General features: G+C 37.1%; 1 pseudogene; it reads left to right on the top strand.

The window, feature by feature from the left end:
• Positions 1-11,056, top strand: part of LOC107740789 (inositol hexakisphosphate and diphosphoinositol-pentakisphosphate kinase 2-like) — a 47,058-nt pseudogene extending 36,002 nt beyond the window's left edge.
• Positions 11,057-13,725: the final 2,669 nt, after the last annotated feature.

The raw sequence follows: 13,725 nt of genomic DNA, 5'->3' as shown, positions 1-13,725 counted from the left end.
TCCTCACAAACCATACATCAATGGAAAGCTTATTTATTCAGCTTTCAGATGATGTATAAATCTCAATTTCGAAAAATTGACCCTTATGACTGGTTTTGTAGTCCAGGGTCACACATATCACAGAATAATCATGATAATTGTTGTCTACATTGGGTAATGCAGTAATAATTACAGCAGTTGTAGTAAATAAGGAGGGTATAATGAATGTGTATTACACATTCATTTTGTCAGTAATTGCTCGATATGTCACATCATGTGACCCTAAAGCCTTATAGGTCGATGAGTGTTATTAATTTTTTCCTCTAGAAGTGAGGACCTCTGAAGATCAGTTTGCCTTACTAGGTTGCCATGACAAAAGACATTACTGTCATTATGGGATGCTTTCAGTGAGGCTGCACTACTCATTCTGTGGCAAGAATCTTCTAGAAAAGCATGCTGCATGCATTGCGCGGTGTGTCTCTTGGAGCACCCGATTGCTGTATGTATCTTCTCTAACTCCCATCAGGGTCTCATTGCGCTGGCTTGTTTAGCACCATGGTGCTGGGTGGCTCCTCCAGTGCACCTAACCTACAAGATTACGCTCACGCACACCGTAAAAAGCTGACCTCCTCTGGCTTCTTAGATGGTATGTGCAAACACGCGCACACACACCTTCTAATGGTGAATCCCCGTCCCTGTTTTTAAGTAATTCTGGAGTCTTATCTGTGTTTTCAGTGTGAAGCTACCGGGTCGTTCTCAACTGGTTGCATTGACACAAGTCATCATTTGTTGTTGCGTAGTGGCACACACTGGCTGTCTGGCCTGAGAGATCTATGTTACAAAAACCTCAGGATCTTTTTTGGATTCTGCACTTCATATGTTTTGCAAGAAATTTATGCTATGATCTATACATAGTGTAAGCTTCATGAACAACCTGTTATTATAATAAGATAATAAGCTGTTATCTATAATCCCTCAAAAAAAAAAAAAAACTTTACAGTTCCTTTTGTTAATTTAATTAATTCTATGTGTAGTCTATGTCCCATCCTGTGTAACACAAGCTGTACAGTATGTGAAATTCATCTTGAGAGTCCGTCTCGCCAGAATCTCTGCTGTGTTTGTAAAGTAATGTTACCCTAGTAAAGCTATACCCTATTTTCTACACTGCAAACAGCATGTTTTGGTAGTCAGTCTATAAAACTTCATGTATGGATACCAAGAAACTTCCCTTTAGTTTTCATAGCATTCCCTACAGCAGCTTATATACCTTAGTATTTTCCTGTAACTTCAATTATTTAAGAGTAACTGAATAACAAACATTTCACTTGAGTTCACATAAAAGCTATATATATCTTAATATAAAAAGCCATAAGCTCTATTCAGATACACTGTGTAGTAAAGATGTAACTAAGTACAACCACTAAAATTAGAAATGAATGAATGAAAATTATTTTACTCATCCTCATTTCACTCCAACTCATAGTTCATCTTCGCAACAAGCAATTTTTTTAATGAATCCTGAGATATTTCTGAACCTGCATTGAAGACCATGCAACCAAACCTTTGATTTACGTTGACTCTGAAATACGGAAAAACATGGTAAATGTAATCCAAACGAATCAAGCAGTTTAATTCACGTCTTACATTTTATATGATGAACGGATTTAATTTAGACTTTAACTTTCAGTCAGAATTTGGTGACATTAACTAGTAAATTTCATATTTTTTTGGTTTTAATTCATTACAGTGCAAACAAGGCAGTTTTATGTAATTTGTTGATCTGTCTGTTGTTGATACTCCAAAATTATTGGATTATCATCATCAGTACACTATGGTAGTGTTCTGGGTTTACTGTTTTTCCCTTCTCCACACCTGCATCATCTCTGAATACAGACTTGACACAAACATCTTATGACAAATCATGGAAGCCAGAAATATTCATTCATTCATGTCAAGTCGATCCCCACAGCTCTGAATTAAAATAGTTGAGTTAGAGTAAGACAAGAATGGTTTGAACAGATTTATGTATGGATATTTTGTTAACATTGAAAAATAGTTAGTTGAGCTTTTTTGGTAACATTGATTTATCTTATACAATGCTATTTCTTTTAATAATAAACTTGCCTGAATGGGGCAGACTGCTCTGCATTGTGCACAATATCTGGATCAGTTAAAGAAAGCAGACAGTTTCTTCCTATCCAAGAGGCTAGTTTCTGTTCTGTTGACATGCCCAATCAGACGTTTCATCTTTCTGTGAAAAGCCAAAAACCGCATTTTAGTCACTAGTTGCAGTGTCAGTGATAGAAACCGTTCAGTGGGAAGCTTTTTAGTGCAGCTATATAATAATGCAACAAGTGACTTCAAATCATTCTAACTTTGTAGCTTGACTACTGTTATTTGAGGAGAAATTGAACTCAACATACCTTTTATGTCCTGATTGTGTGTTTTTTTTTAAATGTGAAATGTGGAAAAATGATTTTGTGTAAATCTGAGATTCCATGGCTAATTAGTGTTGTGAATCAAGACCGTTGTAGATGTGTTCATGGAGCAGCAGTGCTGTTGTGGATCAGAAAAGAAAGCATAGCGACAATATCACTTTAACCTTAGAATGCATGAAAACCTGAAAAACCTACATGAATGCATAATGGGGGCTGTTTTGGATTAAGTGGATTTTTTTCTACGAATCCTGTTTTTATTTTTCAGTGTAATTAAATCATTTAAGAATCTGATTATACACAAAAGCATTAATATTTAGTGATAATGTTCAGTTGTTCATTTCCTATATACCATACCAAAAATACAGTTCAGCATAATTAGTTGTAGCAAACATGTATTTATGTGAGATAGTAATTTACTAGCAACTTTAGCAGATTATATAACGGATCCTTGCAGATGCGGCCATCTTCACACAAGACACTGAAATTATTTGAAAAATCCTCGGGGCTCAGTCACAAGTTATCATGATGCATCAGATCTTTCCAAAAATATTGCTAGCAGGACCTCAATCAAATACATTTCCAATGCATAAATCAGTGTTGATCAGTCTGCAGGTGTATACAGTGATTACTTCTCTGTGTGCCAATGTCGGCCGACCCCTGAATCATGTACGCATTTATTTTTATCCATTTGTGTAAGAAAGTATGTGGAGGTTTAGTTTCAGCCACTTCTGCTGCAGGGCCAGTACATAGCCATGCTGAACCTAGAGAGTCACGATGGGTGAAATGGGGTCGTCTTTATCATATGGCACTGGGTGTTAGTGTGTGTTAATCCAGTGGCAGTGTAACAAACCCTTCACCGTGGCGGTCAGAGAGGGGCCCTGCCATAATATCGAGGGCCTAATGTAATGCTGTTTGCATTAACATCTTGCACAAAGATTTCCACCTTTAGCTTTTGGACATTTTACTCCGCTTAATGGCCTGAGACCAGTACCAGTCAAAGGTTTGAACATGCCTGTTCCTTGTAGTTTTCAACATTCACTCAGATGTGACTTTTGACTAGGGATATGCCGGTATCAAATTTTCATGTTGCGATTAATTGCTAATGTTTTTATCACGGTATTCGGTATTATCACGATATTGAAATTTAGTTTAAAAAAGTGCTGTCATAAAACAGTATAACAGGTTTAATAACATTTTTCTTAGAACAAAAATCAAGGGTGTAACTTTGGTTTGAGGAGTGGGGGGGACACAAAATTGGGGAAAGTTCCTGCATGTACATACATTTAGGGACTATGGTGATACAAAATCCAGGAAATAATTAAGTTGATTAATGATCAATTCTGCCAAAAAGAATAGTAGGCTACTAAACTATGTATAAGAAAAAGATGTCTTACTTTCTTTGTTGTTTAATAGGGGCCGATTGCCAAGACTTGAGAGAATTAATGCGCATTCTTAAAATGCATTCAAAATTCTAAATAATTTGTAATATATAATTATTCACGTATTTAGAAGTGCCCACGATAACAATATCGTGCATATTCATTACCGTGATATATCGCATTACCGAATACCGGCACAAGTCTACTTTTGACTGATATGAAATATGACATTTTAAAACCAAACTTTTAAGTAATCCATGGAGTATAAATCAGCTCTATTTAGTAGTAGTAGTTCGGGCTGCACGATTAATCGAATGTGATTGTCATGCACATTTTGTTAAAAAAGCCGGTTCTGTAATCAGCAGTAAATACACTCGACTGACGTTATGAAGTGAGTTTGGAGTAAAAATATGTTATTAAATGTGGTATTTTCACTTGCTTTCAGATGGAGCAGCATTTACTACACAGAGCCGTAGTTCACTGACAAGCTACGCAAAAAAAATCGCAGACGATATTATTGCGCGATTCTGAAATCGAAGAAATCGTTCTGCAATTATGAAAGCGTAGCTTTTAAATTTTGCGTAGCTTGTCAGTGAACTACGGCTCTGTGCAGTAAATGCTGCTCCATCTGAAAGCACGTGAAACTACCTCCGTTGAATCAATGAAAGCAGTTGAATCTTCTGTTTATTCAGCAGCCGCTATAGGGATTTCTTGGGTTTCTTCTGCGAGGCGTATTTGGAGTTTCAGCGCGAGAGCGCCCTCTGGCCTTCGGATGGAGATTTACTGCTGATCACAGAACCGTGCTTCACTGAAAGATACGCATGACAATCACAGCTTCTGTCGAATCGCGATTTCGATTCCATTTTGATTTATCGTGCAGCCCTAGTAGTGGTAGTCAAAATTCGATATGAATGTATTTTGTTTGAATTTTAATTTGCAAAAATAAAAAAAGCACACTCTTATCTCAGTGGTTTTCAGTCCTGGTCCTGGGGACTTTCTTGAGTGACACCTGTGGTCAGTTTAGCGAGCTGCTGTCTTCTGGTGACTGAATCAGGTGTGAGATATATCCCCAGGACCAGAATTGAAAACTACTGCTCTATCGTGTCAAATTAACCCCCATTATGCATTCTAGGGTTAATATGGGGTGTTTTCTTGAACAGAAGGGAAAGCTTTCATATTGAAAAGCGGAACGATTTGTTTGTTTGTTGTTTTTAATCACTATGCCTATGGCTGTCCGAACACTTAACACAAGCACTCCTCTGCGTCTTTCCTGCATGACTCTTGCCTTCTTTAGCCCTTCTTTAACCCTCTTTCTGTTAGCTGTTATACATTTCAGGTACCTGTTTTTCTCTTTCTCAGAGGCTACGCGTGGTTCTGCTGTAAAAAGATTTTCTATCTCATTTGCGCGACACCCAACCAATGGTATGTTTGCTTTTGTTAATTCCTAGTTACACGTCTTCCCCTCATATTCAGTTTTTGAGTTTTCTATTATTTGTTCTTCTGGATATAGAGTTCCTCCATCAACCACAGGATTGGGAACAGAAATATTAACATTAGAGGACTAAAAATACCCATTCAACACACCAGGAACCAACAGTTTATGTCTCATTACATGCATTTCAAAGATTGCTGTCAGTTCTGTTCCTTCATCTGTGTGAAAGCACAATATGGTTAAAAGGGGAATTTGACTTGCTTGATTTGCTTGTTTATTTGTGGCTGAATGAGCTAGTTCTTAGAAACTGATGAAAAAATGTTGAGTTTTGAGGTGATCAGAATTTGCTGCTCTTAGGCCTATTTAAAGGATATATATTTAATATAACACCTTTTATTTTAACCTGTTTACATTTATCTGCATATTTTAGCTTTGCTAACACTACATGTTTTTTTGCTACATGTTTTCTGTGTGTTTTTTCAGTTCCAAATTCTATAGTATACACGAAACTTTATGATCTAACAGAGTCACATAAATTAAAGAGGAAATCAATGAATAGTTGAAATGTGAAGCATTATTTAAAGGGGTCATATGATGCGATTTCAAGTTTTCCTTTCTCTTTGGAGTGTTACAAGCTGATTGTGCATAGATAAGATCCCTGAAGTTGCAAAGACTAAAGTCTCAAAACCAAAGAGATATTCTTTATCAACCTAGCACCTGTCGCTTACTGATTGTTTGGAATTATAAACATGAGCGTAGTTGGTCTGTTAATATCACATGCACTTTTTTGTTTGTTGTTGTTTTTGTAGTTTGTTACTCAGATGCAGGCAGTGCGCTGCATGAGACAAAAAAGTAATATAGTCAAAACAACGCATAGCCGCTCTTTAGTGTAGATGCATGTTAGATGCATGTTGATTTTATCAGACGATGCCGCAAATATAAATGAGAGTGACTCCTGTTTAACATGTCTCTCAATCAGTAGAAAATATGGTTAACACCCGGTCATGCATGAAAAAAAATACCATCATGTACCGTGAAACCGGTATTATTTTAAAAAATACCATGATATAAATTTTTGGTCATACCGCCCAGCACTAGTTGTATCCCTGAATATTTATTACATGTGCTGTAGTGTTTTATAAGTTGATAACATCGAAGATGATGTTTTTGGAAGTTTAGAAAGTTGCCCATTTTTAGTGTACCATTTTTATTGTTTGTTTGTTTGTTTTTCTTTTAATCTGCTTTTCTAAATGGGTCAGTGTTTTCCAGTATGTTCAGTGGTAAGTGTTAATCATGCTTAACCCATTTAATCCCACCGGTCACAATTGTGACAACAATTTTTGGTTCATAAAGGGAAAACCAATCCGCTATGCTATAAGGTTTGGAGCCTGGCATCCTCAGGGGGTTACCTCTACCACATGGAGCCTTATGCTGGAGTGCATACCCTTCTTCCAAAGACCGGGCTAGGTCAAGGGCCCAGCGTAGTGCTGGGTTTGGCTGAAAAAGCTGGTGTTCCAGGAGGATGCAACTTCATGCATGACAACCTCTTCACCACATTATCCCTGATTGATGAGATGACAAAGCGAGGATATGGGTGCACTGGGACCCTGCGGCAAAACCAGTTGTTTGATGTGCCATTCAAACCAATTAATGGATTCCAGAAGTTACCGAGGGGCTCCACTGAATTTCTGTCTGAAGGAGAAAAGCTACTGGTGAGGTGGAGAGACAACAGTGTGGTCACTGTTGCAAGCAATGTGGAAAATGTCTACTCTGAGGTACCAGTTAAGAGATGGAACAAGGAAAGAAAGGCATATGACTACCTCCAGCAACCTCAAATAATCCGCTCCTACAACCAGCAAATGGGAGGAGTAGATCTACATGATCTTCAGGTGTCCCGTTACCACAGCACAATAAGATCAAAAAAGTGGTGGTGGCCAATTTATGCCTGGACTCTCCACAGTGCTGTGGTCAACAGTTGGCTGTTCCACAGAGATGTCATGAATGGTGACAGACAATGTTTACTTCTTTGTTAATGGAATAAAATACTTATTTCAACAATTTAAACCAGTCTTTAAACTAATTTCTGGAGATTGTCATTTTATGAATGCATTTACACTATAGACCTAGACTCCCTGTGTTCTACCACCGGTCACAATTGTGACCAGACATAAAACCCATTTTTTCATGGACTTTTCAATCATTTTTTTAAATAATTGACATTGATTGTTTAATATCCTTACAAATATCACACAAATTCATATATGTCATATCTGGGAAAAATTTGGGATTAAATGGGTTAATATACTCCTCCTATCCTGTCTAATTAGTGTTTACTTTATTCTGTAGTATTTAGTATTTAGATCTAGTCTTTACACCCTATTTTTGACCCTTACCAAACTCCAGGCCCCCTGGGATCTCTCATAGAGGAAATACAAATCTGAATTCTATTAAATTTTTAACTTTATCTATCCACAAGAAAATTATCCTCTGTGCATTGTACGTTTTTGGTTTATTCCATGCATTTGCAGAAGGAAAAGTAACACATGCTTAATGTATTTTACTCTTTTAAATAATTACTGAGACAATCTTATCTTCGCATTTAAGACCTATTCTAAGTAAATCACCAAACCTAATAATCTGAATATTGCCTAATATTTGTTGCCTTACATGGTTGTGTTATTAGCTCCTTCACTTATTCACTTCTTAAGATGCCTCTTCTTTTCTTGTTAATAGGTAATGTGTTTTTAACAACATTAGCAAATCAATCTAAATGTAATCAGTTCAGACTGAATGAGTCCAACAGTAAAATTAACAGGGTTAGACTAATGAACTGAAGAATTCAGAAGAATTGGTTATTTTAATTTTGATAGATGAGTAACACTTTATAATAAGTATACACTAATAAAGTATTTACAAATCATTTGCAAACTATTAGTTTAGAGTTAATTATAGTTTGTAAACTGTAGTTAATACATTAATGGACTCTATACAAATAGTGAGTTCTTCATTCATTATCTCTGTAATTAAAACAAATTATTATTGTTTAGTAAGCTCATAGTAAAGAGTTAGATAATGCTTTGTTCACAACTTATTAAATAGTAAATAGTTCTCACTTTAGATTAGGTCATGGAAAATGGGAAAATGTCATTAATTAAGTGCTTTAAACCAACCTTTACTTTTAGTTTTACATACATTACAGGCGAAATGGTTTTTACACTGTACAAACTGTATATTCTATCCCCTAGACTACCCATCACAGAAAACTAGAGAAAGAGATTAATTAATTAATGACATTTTCCCATTTTCTGTGACCTAATTTAAAGTGAGAATTATTCACTTCTTATTAGCAATTAACAATTCCTTTACTAAGAGCTAATTAAACTATAATAATTGTGTTAATTAGGGTGATAATGAATGAAGAATTTTTATAAACTATGAATTAACTATAAACTAATAGTTTGTTAATGATTTGTAAGTACTTGATTAGTGTATACTTATTATAAAGTGTTACCGATAAATGTAACCATTTATGACTGTTGGTGTCTTTTATATTCTATAACTGTTGCTGGTGTGTATTAATACAATAAACCATGAGAGACTGTGTGTTACAGTGGAATAATTACTGTAATGCATGGCCTCTCATTGCTTATTGCTTTTATTAGAAAGACTCCTGAAGATTATATTCGGACATTTTCTGCCAAATTGCATGATGTGAATAAATCAAATCATAATCATGTTGTTTCACTAGTTTCATCTGAGAAATGTAGAAGAAAAAAAAACGTGTACAAGGTAGGTCGATTATCATTTCCGCTTCATAAATTCATCTTGGCCAGTGTTTTTGGTAGATTGAAGGTATTGTGAGCTGTTCTTGACCCATCTGCCTCCATCCTGCAGACCTCAAACTCATGTTTGACGGTGTTGTTGCTTGTCACTTTCAGAGGAAATGGAACGCCATGTTTCTATCATGTGTCCAAGATCTTAAGTTATAGTTAAGCTATATAATTCTAGCTGAAGATGTCGTATAGTCTTTTTTTTTTTTTTTCAGATTCTGATATTCTGGTATATTTCATTGAAGGTTTTGAGTTGTACTCCATGGTTCCTTCAATCTGTCCCTTGGAGACCCTTCATAATTCCCTGTCTCTCAAACAAGTGGATGACTTCCTCGCCTCCATAGCCATATCTCATGATCCAGTACTGGAAATATCTGCATCCTCCCCAGGTACAGTCAAGACATCATGCGCTGACTGCCACTGGAGAATGTGTGTGGTTTACTGTACATTAACCGCTTTCTATTGGTTTAATTTGTTCCCTCAGCTGTGCCCACCAAGAAGGCTCCTTTGAACACTTACACTCCAGCAAAAGTTTTGCCCTGTCCATTCACCCAATCTCTTGGCAAGAAGATGTGCTCATCAGAGAAGAGTGCATCAGGCATGTTGCATTAAATGCATATATTGATGGTGAAATATTCTTCTTCTTCTTCTTGCAGCCCATAGAACTGCTTGTGGGAAAGTTATGAAATTTGGCGCACAGATAGAGGACAGTCTCTATATTATCCACAGCAAGTTTGGAGTTTCTAACTCACACTTTCTAGTGCCACGGCTAAATTTGCATTCATGTTTATGCTAATAACTTTTGAACCGCAAGGGCTAGAAACAAAATTCTTTTTTGTAGAGCATAATTTGAATTTTTGCGGGTCAAGTACTCTTCCTAACTTATCCTAGACGGTTTGTCTGATTTTCACCAAAATTGGCTCAGATCATATTAAGACTGTGCTGGAAAAAAGTTATAAAAAGCTTTTCAATAGACCAAACCGTTCTCGTAAAGCTTGTTCGTGAATTTTTCACAAAAAGGGATGTGAGGCTATTTCTTCGCAATGCTTTAGCGGATTCTGACCAAACTTGGTACATGTTATACCAAGCATGACCTGAGGGCATGTGAATAGTTTCAGCACAGCGCCACCTAAATGTCATCTTAAAAACTGACATTTTCTTTATAACTTCTGAATAGTTTGACCAACAGTTTGGTCTCGTTAGATTTGGAGCAGCATACCGAATCAAATGGTGTCCGATTTGCCAATTGTCAATTGGGTGAAGTGGTACAAAATCGTCTGAATTATAGTGAATGAATTAAAAAAAAAAAGATTTTTATCCAGTAATCACAACAACTAGAAAGTCCATAGTAAGAAGTCATGCAAATTCATTGTTCAGAAGGTGTGGGAAACCTGTTATTCATAAGAAATGGTAACACTATCAGATAAAATTGCTGAAGTAGCTCAAGATATACTTGTCACAATCCAGTGTGTCCCTTTCTGTTTGTTTACTCAGTATATTTTTTCCCTTCAGATCATGATGATTTTCCAGCCAGAAAACCCAGAGGTGTTTCAGCAGATGTTTCAGAGTGTGGTGCGAGTAGCGGCAAAACCTCACATCCAAGCTCAGAGACCAAGCAGCCCAAGCCTGCTTCCAACATTTCCATCCTTCTGCCACCTGAATCTCATGACTCTGCTGTTAAAACCCAACAACAATCTAGTGGCACAGCAACACATGAAACCCCTGCTCTAGAAAATAAGAGTGCTACAACAACCGTGTCAGGCACATGACATCCATCTACAGACCCCCAACCAGGGCAAAAACACGGCTATCAAAGATGACCACATGCCAAGCACATGGACAACTGATGCATATGTTAACTGGACCCAGTGAACTAAAACTCACAGAGCATGTTACAGGCCTCACTTCATTACTTTTAGTGACAAGAATTTGTCATAATTAGCTGTACCTTTATTTGCATTTAAAGGAACATCTCACTGAATGTTTGATACCAAAACACAGTCCACCAAAATATATCACATTGTTGTAAATACATTCATATCGTAGGCTTATTTAGCTTTTCCATTCACCTTGAATGGTTCAGAAGAATGTTACATTTATCTTGTATATTTGAATGTTAAAATGGAAAAGCTCGCATAGAATTACTTGTCATAGTATGACATGTTGCTGCAGCTGGTTTTAATTCTTTTGGAATATTTAATGAATGCAGCACTTTCTGGGGCCTCATCAAACAAGGTCCAAAGTGATATTTCTTGTTTAGAAACCTATTTTAATGCATATATTTGATTACAATCAGACTGTGCACTTCTTTCCCTCCACTGCAACTGACATCTGCCTTATGTTAACAATTACTTTTCCATCAAAGTGAAATTAAACATGAATGTTGTGTAAATTGGGAATGACTTGTCATAGTATGACATGTTGCTGCAGCTGGTTTTAATTCTTTTGGAATATTTAATGAATGCAGCACTTTCTGGGGCCTCATCAAACAAGGTCCAAAGTGATATTTCTTGTTTAGAAACCTTTTTTAATTTTAAATTTTAATGCATATATTTGATTACAATCAGACTGTGCACTTCTTTCCCTCCACTGCACCTGACATCTGCCTGATGTTAACAATTACTTTTCCATCAAAGTGAAATTAAACATGAATGTTGTGTAAATTGGGAATTAATTTTGGTGTTTTTAAGTTCATGAAAAAGAAACCATTTAGTCCAAACTAAATGTTGCATTAGAAAACTGGAAATGGTTGAATAGTCCTTTTGTAGCCACTTCTTCAAATCTCTGGCCCCAAAGTATTTTGTGTTCTAATCTAATTGCATAATTATATAGTACCCAATCCTGTCAAATTCTGGAGGTCCACTTTTCTGCAGAGTTTAGCTCCAAGCTTCTCCAACACACACCGGCCTGTAACTTTGTAGTAATCTTCCTGAAGACCTTGATTAGCTGGTTGGGGTGAGTTTGATCAGTGTTAAAGCTAAACTCTGCGAGGAATATGGTCCTGCAGGAACCGGTTTGGGAAGCATTGAATCAGGCATCACTAGTGTCTAGGGCCACATTTACACTGCCGATCTTGATGCCCAATTTCATGTCTTCTTTTAAAAGTCGAGTCAAGTCACCTTTATTTATATAGCGCTTTATACAATACTGATTGTCAAATCATCTTTACTGTGTTAAACAGGAAAATTGTTTCAATAAAGTAAACAAAATTCAATTCTGCTCTTAAAAAAAGAGGTCAATAGTAAACAGTCGATTTTCCAGTTAAAGTCAGTTCATTGTTGATTCAGTTCAGTTTACTAACTGTGAAGTTAATTTCTAACACTATACTTTGTATTATATTACCTGTGCATCAAATTACAAAAAACTAGTTAATGCTAATGTGAGGGTGTTTATAATACAGCATTTATGGGAGTGACTGTAAATTTGATATTGTTCTCTCTACTGACTGCCGTTATTAGTCTCTATTTTTTTCCTTTTTTTGAAAGTCATGAAAACACTATCATGGAGTTTTTCTTTTGCTGTTTGAGCAAATGGGAATTCAAAAAATATATTTGTTGTAGTCTCCCATTCACTGCTATAGAAGTTTACCCAACTGTGACGACGACTGCTGTTGAGAAACCCGGAAATGTGAAAAAGGTCCATTTAGCTATAGTAGAACAGTGGTGTCATCGGTCCAGCTCAGTTCAGTTCTCTTCTGATGGTGTCTGTGCAATCAAGTCCATAATATAGTCAAAAATTAAGTGTCCCCAGCTAACCAGTAGCAAGGAACCCGAACTCCATTGGTGACCGAAATTAAGGAAAAAAAACCTTGGGAGAAACCAGGCTCAGTCGGGGGCCAGTTCTCCTCTGTCCAGATGAAACCAGCATGGTGTAGTTTAATTCCAGGCTGCAGCACAGGTCAGATTGTGCAGAGGACTCGTCTGGTTCTCAAGGTCTTGTCCCGTTTGCCGTCGAGTTGACGAGGTCTTCACAGGGGATCTGTCTCTAGGGTTCTTCTAGTTGACATGGTCTCCACTGACATTCAGGGCTGTAGAGGTCGTCTCTAGGTGCTGATCCACCGTCTGATCAGGACTGACTGGATCTGGGTGGCTACAGTGACCTAGGAATAAAAATGAAACAACTTAGTTGTCCGCTTTCTGAAGGGGTCCAGGAGGCTGAACTCGCCTTGCCCCTTTACCGTTCCTAAATGGGATCTGCCCACTGTTCTGGGAGCTCTTCAAGGGATAGTTCACCCAAAAAAGAAAATTCTGTCATTAATTACTCACCCTCATGTCGTTTCAAACCCGTAAGACCTTCGTTCATCTTCGGAACACAAATTAAGATATTTTTGATGTAATCTGAGAGCTGTCTGACCCTGCATAGACAGCAACGCAACTGAAATGTTCCCAAGTCCAGAAACGTAGCAAGGAGATCTGTAATATAATCCATGTGACAGCAGTGCTTCATCCGCAATTATACGAAGCTACGAGAATACTTTTTGTGCGCAAAAGAAAAAAAATAACCACTTTATTCAACAATTCGTTCTACTCCGCATCACCCTGGTGCCATTTTGGAGAATATCCGCTGGACGTAAACAGCGTATGCTGTTCTGTGTCAGCTGCGTCACGCCGGATCTGTTTCCTACGTTGTTGTGATTTGATCTGAACGAAAACAGCGTATCCGTGTGA

This window comes from Sinocyclocheilus rhinocerous, unplaced genomic scaffold (assembly GCF_001515625.1).
Source record: "Sinocyclocheilus rhinocerous isolate Xijiao unplaced genomic scaffold, SAMN03320098_v1.1 scaffold1097, whole genome shotgun sequence".
Lineage (NCBI taxonomy): Eukaryota > Metazoa > Chordata > Actinopteri > Cypriniformes > Cyprinidae > Sinocyclocheilus > Sinocyclocheilus rhinocerous.
Note: the sequence above shows the minus strand (reverse complement) of the source record. Positions and strands in the feature narration are given on the sequence as shown.